Source organism: Coregonus clupeaformis, unplaced genomic scaffold, assembly GCF_020615455.1.
Source record: "Coregonus clupeaformis isolate EN_2021a unplaced genomic scaffold, ASM2061545v1 scaf2293, whole genome shotgun sequence".
Taxonomy (NCBI): domain Eukaryota; kingdom Metazoa; phylum Chordata; class Actinopteri; order Salmoniformes; family Salmonidae; genus Coregonus; species Coregonus clupeaformis.
Genome location: NW_025535747.1, coordinates 49,908 through 59,256, shown reverse-complemented (window position 1 = coordinate 59,256; position 9,349 = coordinate 49,908).

Genomic DNA, 9,349 nt, shown 5'->3' with positions numbered 1-9,349 from the left:
AGGGTGTGAATATCTATGTAATGTGAATATCTATGTTGTGTATTTCTATGTTGGCGGGGTGTGGTTCCCAATCAGAGGCAGCTGTCGATCGTTGTCTCTGATTGGGGATCATACTTAGGCAGCCATTTTGCCTACCTTAGTTGTGGGATCTTGTTTCAGGTTTGGCTTGTTTATGTGTTAGCCATTTGAACTTCACGTTACGTTGCTTTGTTGTTTTGTCAAGTGTTTATCTTCATTAATAAATATGTATGCATACCACGCTGCACCTTGGTCCAATCCTGTATTCAACGAGCGTGACAAGACTAACGGTGACAAAAGTGTCCTCATCCTTTGACCTGAATGTGAATACTCAGAGTATCATTATGCATGTCATTGTGACCATCAGGTCTCATTGTATCACAAGAATGGGTTACAGATGCACATGACTTAAGAAACATTCACAGCGCTAAAAATATAAAGTCTAACTTTAGGTACTTTGAAGCATCTGTGGAGGAAAGAGGAAGGCTTATGTCCAGGCTTTGTGGCGCTGCTCTCTGACCTCAAAAAGAGGAAGTGATGGGAGTAAGAGATCCTTCCCCTGCTTTTCTCTACATCTGTAGTTATATATTTATTTCAAATCCAAACAAGGTAATATTAACAGGAATATACAGTGGATTTCACCCAGCGATCCTCATGCACAATAGTAACAGCATATTTTCTTAGTATTGTCTTGACTGCTCGGTGAAAACTAGACCTTGTGCATTCAGTGTACAGTAAATGATGGTCCCCCTTAACTAGTTTAACCCAAATTGAAATTCCTGTACATGACGTTGACAACAGCCTTGCATCTGTAAACACCGTAGAAAATAGGTTAAATGTATACCATTTAGCCATGGAAAGTCCCCTTTCACCTGAATTGGGCTCCCGAGTGGCGCAGCGGTCTAAGGCACTGCATGTCAGTGCTTGAGGCGTCACTACAGACCCCCTGGTTCGATTCCAGGCTGTATCACAACAGGCTGTGATTGGGAGTCCCATAGGGCGGCGCACAGTTGGCACAGCATTGGCTGGGGTAGGCCGTCATTGTAAATAAGAATTTGTTCTTAACTGCCTAGTTAAATAAAGGTAAACATTTAAAAATAGAGCATGAGAACAGTTACGCTTGACTGTTGTGATAACTTCCCTAGTGAAGGCTGGCCAGCATCTACAAAGGAAACTCAGATCCTATCTCTATTACCACTTTGCCTTGTTGGGTCTGAGAGGAGGTATGGAGATGAGTTGAGGAGTCACAATATCTGCACTTACTCAATGGGACATTTTGCTTGGTGTGAGGTATGACCCAGATGCGGTGCAGGATATACAGTAGGCAGAGATGGTGAAACAAGGATCTTTATTGGTGGTCCTGAAACCAAAATACAAAATAACGGACTTATCACGATAAAAGAAAGTCGGAGCAAATAAGTCTCCAAAAACCGTCTGACAGCCAAAATATGAAATACTACCTACGACTGAAACATAAAACGAAACAGGGAGAACACTTCTCAAGTACCTGTACATAGGTCTCCGATCAGACACTGACTAGTGATTAAAAGTTTTTATTCAGAAATCCACACCATACATCATCATACACATTACACACACCATTAATTCCCAACATCACTAAAAATAACAATACAAAACTACCCACCACAATATATATCAAACACCCACAAAACCGAACAATAACAGAAATTACACCCCAGGGGAGAACCTTCCCTCCCCCTTTATACCCAGCTAAAAACACACACACAAATCCTAAATCCCTACCCCTCTACACTAACCCTAACCCTAAACCCCCCTTCCACCTCTCCCGAGCAGCATGCTGCCCCCACTTCCTCTCCTCTCTCTTCATTCACCCCCTCAAATTCTGCTCCACCCTCCTCACTATCCCCACCCCCTTCTCTCCCTGTCCTTTCCATTTTCTGCCTAGCTTCCCACAACCCCTGTTTAAAGAGGCTTATGAGAAACCAGAGCAGAAACCTGTCCCTAACCGTCCCCCTCGCTTTCCCTACACCTCTCTCTACCCTAGCCCACGTCACAACAAAATCCCCCCTCACCCTGCCTATCAACACCTGTGCCCAAGCCCATACCACCCCGGCGAAAGCACAGCCCCAAAAAACATGGCGCAATGTCTCCTCCCCGCCACAAGTTGGCCTTGGGCAGGTGGGGGATCGAGTCATGCCACGCCCGTACAAGATGGAACGTACGGGCAAGCCCTTATGGAGGCTCAACCAATTCAGGTCCTTGAGCCTGTTATCCAGACCTCGCACTTGCACTCCTTCCCAAACCACAGCCGGGATACCCAATACTGGCCCGGGACACCCTCCCCTGTCTCACCTCCTCGTACAGGTGCCTGTGATCTAAACCTACTCGGGCAACTTCAATCTCTGGGTGACCACACAGCCACTTGGCCGCATAGCCAAAGTGCCACGGCAGCTGTTCCGCCCGAGGACCCGTGTTAGTCCACACCATTACGCTTCTCGCCTGGTAAGAGAAGAACACCCGCAGGAAGTAACCAGACAGGTGTATTACCGGATGAGCCAGCTCAGTCAACAAATAAGAAACAAAAATCGAGTCCAGCTTGAGGGGGAAATGTGGTACCCCCCTACCTCCCTCCCCGATGGGACAGAGCATGCGAACCCTCGCGACACACTCGAGCCTGCCACCCCACATGAACTGAAACACTAGCCTCACTAAAGGCCTCCTCAGACTAGCTGGCAATGGGTAGACATACGCCATATACAAAAGAGACGGCAACACATCCACCTTGAGGACCAGGACCTTGCCTATAAAGGACAACGACCTAGCCCTCCACATCCCCAGCTTCCTCTGTACCACTGCAATGCTCCTGTTCCAGTTCAGCGTCGCTGAGCCGGAGGTCTCAAACAAGACCCCGAGAATCTTCAGGGCCCAGATACAGAGAGATAACCCCCCAGGCACATCCGTCCTCCCACGCCATCTTCCGAAAAATTTAACGGAAGACTTCGCGTGATTGAGAACCGCCCCCGACGCTCGGGTGAATTCCCCAATGATGGCAAGGGACCTAGTCAGGCACGAGTCCTTGCAAAGTAACAAGGAAGTGTCGTCGGCGTACTGCGTCATCTTAACGTGCAGCCCACCGCTCCCAGGGATAAGCAAGCCCTCCACCCCTGTGTCTGCCCTAATGGCAGCCCCCAGAGGCTCCATGTACAGAACGAAGAGGAGTGCCGAGAGCGGGCACCCCTGCCTGACCCCCGACGCGAGGTCAAAAACGTCACCCATGTGACCGTTTACATTAACCCGGCACCCTGCTCCCACATATAAAGCACGGATCCACCCAATATACTTCTCCCCAAAACCTAACCTACCTAACACCCTGAAAAGAAAATATATATTCACTCGATCAAAGGCTTTAGCCTGATCAAGTGCTGCTACCATTAACGGCAGCCCTCTATCCTCTACCCAAGTGATGGAGTCCCTAATCAAACTCAGGTTCCACCTAATAGAGCGGCCCTCTATCCCACACGTCTGATCCTCATGGACGACGTAGGGAAGGGCTGTGCGCAACCGGTCCGCTAGAACCTTCGCAAGCAGTTTATAATCTACGCACAGCATGGTCAACGGCCGCCAGTTGCCAAGGTCTGTTGCGTCCCCCTTCTTGTAAAGAAGTGACAGCACACTTACGGCCATCGATCCCCCCGGGACCCGTCGTGATCCGAAAAAAACACAGGCAACAAACGCCCAGACAACTGACCCAGTGACCGGGATTGAAAAATATAGTCGAGCCTCCGCTCGACCCCTCTGGAGTTGCGCCATGTTGGACCTACCATCGTCGGAGCAGTGTGCAGGCCCCCATCTACCAGACCATGGCACGCCATTAGCCCGGTGATGGCACCTGCACTACTGTCCCTCCCCCTCCCTATATCTATATTAAAATCCCCCCCTATCACCAAGTGTCTATTTGTGGCACACAGCGGCGCCAGGCAGTCCACCATCTCCCTCCTGCCTTCCGCCAACTGTGGCCCGTACACCCCAATTACCCTATATCTATCATCCCTTACTGTGATATCCACCCCCAAAACCCTCCCCTGCATACCTACCAAAGTGCCCTCCACCTTCACCTCCCTATTCCCAAACAAAATCCCTACCCCCGATGAGTGCACCCCCCTATATCCCAAACCGACTCTCCCTTGTCCCACTCCCTCTTAAACCTTATTACATCCCCACTATCCCTTAGGTGAACCTCCTGTATAAAACAAACATCAAAACCCACCCCCTCTAAATACCCCAAAACCGCCCTTCTTTTAACATCCTCCCTTATTCCCCTCACATTTAAAGTAACAAAAATAATCCCTGCCATAATACATTTCACAAATTACAACCTACTAAACCCTAAAAAACAAAACACTCACCTGATGCTCACCTGATGCTCCTCTGGCTCACCTGATGCTCCTCTGCTCCATCTCCTCCTGTAGGGACTCCATCTCCACCCCAGATGCCCCCCCACTCCCCTCCAGCTCTCCAACCCAAGGAATGGTGTTTGGCTCCTGGGTTCCCTGCATCCTGGGCTCACCACCAACCACCTCCAAAACCCCAATCTCAAAACAGGTTGGGAACAGTGCAGAAAATCCTGAGCCCTCCCCCCTGTGCAGCGAGGACACAGGAGATTCTTCACCCACAGCGCCCTTCTCCCCCATCACATGCTTGGCCCCCCAACCTCCCCCACCACCCATTTCCCTCTTCCTGTCCAAGGATCTCCCCCTCCTCTTCCCTCTCTTCTTTGGAGACGCCGGCAGTGGGGAGACCCAGCCCCCCTTGATCACCAGCTCCTCCATCATCTCCCTCACCTCATCCCCCTGGGCACTCGACATCTCGCTTTCCCCCCCACTCCGGCCCCCCCCTCTCCCCCCTTCTCCTCTCCTCTCCTCCCAGGGCTGTGGCTGGCTCCTCCCCGACCTCCTCTCCCTCTGCCGCCTCCATCTCTGGCACCTCCTCTCCCACACTCCCCTCCGTCTCTGTCTCCAGCACCACCTCTCCTTCCAGAACTGCTACGGCAGTCCCCTGACCGTCCCCCTCTCCTCCCGCTGCTGTTCTTGGCTTCTTCTCTGTCGTCGATGGTATTGCCTCTGGCCCTGCGCTTGGGTCTGGAACTCCTCCTCCTCCTCTTCCATCCCCCGCTCCTTCCCCTGCTCCCCCACCAGCTGCAGCTGCATACGACTTGTGACGAGCCGTACACTCCCTCTACAGGTGTGCTGACGATTCACACCCGTGGCACTTCTTCGACTCGTCACAGTCCCTCGCCTCGTGTGCCTCAGACCCACACACCCTGCATTTCTTCGCCCCACATGAGGCGAAATTATGGCCATAGGCCATGCATCGTCTGCAGAAAGGGGGCTGACGGGCATAAAACAATGTCCCCCTGTCAGCCCCCAGGGAGAACAGAGCTGGAGGATGAAGATAACCTCCCAGGCCCTTTGGGTCTTCCCTCAACAGAGCCTGGAAGCTTCTCCTCCCGTTCCAGAACCCTAGCGAGTCTTTGAGGAGCCTTGCCGAGGAGACATTGTCCATATACCTCCCCATAAAAGCCCTCACTTCCTCATCCTTAACATGCGGGTTATACATGTTTACTGTTATTACCCTGAAGTTGTTCTTGGCCAAGCTTGTCACTTCGTATTAGCACATCGGCCTGGCCTTCTCCACCTCCCTCGCCTTTTTCATGACCTCGTCATGCTTCCCCTCCGTGTGAAAAACCACATCATAAGCCCCTTCCAAGGGGTTCGCCTGGAGGCACATCACGTCCTTTACCGCCAGCTTTAACACTCCCATCAACAAAGTCCTCCCAAACGTTTCCCTTCCAAAAGGCTCAATGTCCTTCTCCTTCCACGCAAACCTAACTGTGTTTGTGATCCCAATCCTGGGAATCACCCTAAAATTCCCATTTTTCGCCATCTCCGCGAGGAGAATAGCGCTCGCACCACTTCTCCGACTCTTCTCTACATTAGTTACAAACAATGTTTAACTATTTTAATTGATTTAAACCACCGCTAGCTTCCTTCTTAGACAGTCATAGTACTGCTGAGCATCGAGAAACTAGCAGAGAAAACTGAGCAAGGGAACACAGGGAAGTGAGGGCATAAATACACAGGTGAACAGGTAGACACAGGTGACACCAATAGGATACTGATTAGTCCAGACTATGAGTGAGGAGGTGCCAAAGGTTGTCGGAGGATGACACCTAGTGGATCGCTCCGGAACTGCGACCCCCCGTAACAGCTTGCTAGCAGTCCTGGGATAACTATAGTTTTAAATTTGCTAAATCCATAGATTAGGGCCTAATGAATTTATTTCAATTGACTGATTCCCTTATATAAACTGTAACAGTAAAACTGTTGAAATTGTTGCACGTTGCGTTTATATTTTTGTTCAGTATATACAGTGCATTCAGAAATTATTCAGACCCCTTCCCTTTTTCCACATTTTGTTGAGTTACAGCCTTATTCTAAAATTGATTAAAATAGATTTTTTCCTCATCAATCTACACACAATACCCCTTTTAGAAATGTGTGCAAATGTATAGAAAATTGAAAACAGAAATACCTTATTTACAGAAGTATTCAGACCATTTGCTATGAGACTCGAAATTTAGCTCAGGTGCATCCTGTTTCCATTGATCATCCTTGAGATGTTTCTACAACTTGATTGGAGTCCACCTGTGGTAAATTCAATTGATTGGACATAATTTGGAAAGGCACACACCTGTCTATATAAGGGCCCACAGTGCATGTCAGTCAAAAACCAAGCCATGAGGTCAAAGGAATTGTCCGTAGAGCTCCGAGACAGGATTGTGTCGAGGCACAGATCTGGGGAAGGGTACCAAAAAATGTCTGCAGCATTGAAGGTCCCCAAGAACACAGTGGCCTCCATCAGTCTGAAATGGAAGAAGTTTGGAACTACCAAGACTCTTCCTAGACCTGGCCGCCCGGCCAAACTGAGCAATCGGGGGAGAAGGGCCTTGGTCAGGGAGGTGACCAAGAACCCGATGGTCACTTTGACAGAGCTCCAGAGTTCCTCTGTGGAGATGGGAGAACCTTCCAGAAGGACAACCATCTCTGCAGCACTCCACCAATCAGGCCTTTATGGTAGAGCGGCCAGACGGAAGCCACTCCTCAGTAAAAGGCACATGACAGCCCGCTTGGAGTTTTCCAAAAGGCACCTAAAGGACTCTCAGACCATGAGAAACAAGATTCTCTGATCTGATGAAACCAAGATTGAACTCTTTGGCCTGAATGCCAAGCATCACATCTGGAGGAAACCTGGCACCATCCCTACGGTGAAGCATGGTGGTGGCAAGCATCATGCTGTGGAGATGTTTTTCAGCGGCAGGGACTGGGAGACTAGTCAGGATCGAGGAAAAAATGAACGGAGGAAAGTACAGAGAGATCCTTGATGAAGTCCTGAGCGCTCTGGAGCAAGTTCTCAGAATGTGGCAAAGGTTCACCTTCCAACAGGACAATGACCCTAAGCACACAGCCAAGACAATGCAGGAGTGGCTTCGGGACAAGTCTCTGAATATCCTTCAGGGGCCCAGCCAGAGCCCGGACTTGAACCCGATCAAACATCTCTGGAGAGACCTGAAAATAGCTGCACAGTGACGCTCCCCATCCAACCTGACAAAGCTTGAGAGGATCTGCAGAGAAGAATGGTAGAAATTCCCCAAATACAGGTGTGCCAAGCTTGTAGCGTCATACCAAAGAAGAGTCAAGGCTGTATTCGCTGCCAAAGACGCTTCAACAAAGTACTGAGTAAAAGGTCTGAATACTTATGTAAATTTGCAAACATTTCAAAAAACCTGTTTTTGCTTTGTCATTGGTATTGTGTGTAAATTGATGAGGGGAGAAAAAAACTATTTAATCCATTTTAGAATAAGGCTGTAACATAACAAAATGTGGAAAAAGTCAAGGGGTCTGAATACTTTCCAAATGCCCTGTATATATGCATTACCAGTCAAAATTTGGACACACCTACCCATTCAAGGGTTTTTCTTAATTGTTACTATTTTCTACATTGTAGAATAATAGTGAAGACATCAAAACTATGAAATAACACATATGGAATCATGTAGTAACCAAAAAAAGTGTTAAACAAATCTAAATATATTTTATATTTGAGATTCTTCAAAGTAGCCACCCTTTGTCTTGATGACAGCTTTGCACACTCTTGGCATTCTCTCAACCAGCTTCATGAGGTAGTGACCTGGAATGCATTTCAATTAACAATTGCCTTGTTAAAAGTTAATTTGGGGAATTTCTTTCCTTCTTAATGCGTTTGAGCCAATCAGTTGTGTTGTGACAAGGTATTATTCTACAATGTAAAAATAGTAAACATAAAGAAAAACCCTGGAATTAGTAGGTGTGTCCAAACTTTTGACCGGTACTGTATATATATATTTTTTTTAATAACTTGCATATATCCAAATACCTTAAAGTAGTATTTGATTTTCTGGGATGTATTCAAAATTATTTTAAATGTGATTTGTTTTTTCTGAAACCTATATTTGAATATCAAAGGAAATAATTTCCTTTAGGCGATTCTCTAATTCTGACTACCAATGGACTACCTTGAGTATTTGAAAAAGTTGGTATTTTCTAATAAACTACAAAATACAACTATTTTCTGCTCAGGTCTGCTTGCTAGACATTACGGAAAATGGTTTTGTTTCTCTCCATGTCTGTCTGTCTCTCGCTCTCTCTCACTTTCACATTACTACATAGGGCTGGAGACAAGTCAAGTAACCACAGACTGCGTCACAACAATCCATGTTCACTTACAAGAAAGACATTTCACATTTACATTTTTTTGTCATTTAGCAGACATTCTTATCCAAAGCGATTTACAGGAGAAATTAGGGTTGTGCCTTGCTCAAGGGCACATCGACAGATTTTTCACCATGCAGGGGCCGTAATAAAAGCTGCCAGATGTGGGGAGTCCCAAGAGCCCAGTCACATTCTCACAGACAATGGAATGCTTGTGAGTAGCCCCAACAGGAAGTGAGGTCAGGTCTCTTGACCCCTCCCCTGAGCTAAGTGGGAGCTGCAAGGTTGGGGGTTCCTCTCTCCTCTGTGAGGCTCTGCAGTGCACTCTCTCTCAAACGTCTTGTCCCATCATAAACTCTCTGACAATGTGCAGTCAGTCCATAATGAGTGCTTGCTAGACATCCAGATTACTCACTGTCCATTCAAACTGCCAACGCTTAAGTGGAGGACGTCATTCACATGGAGGTACGAAAATAATTGGTTTAGAGGGTAGGTACGCCATCATGTTGAAGAACCTCTCTCAGTTTCCAGAGACACAGAAA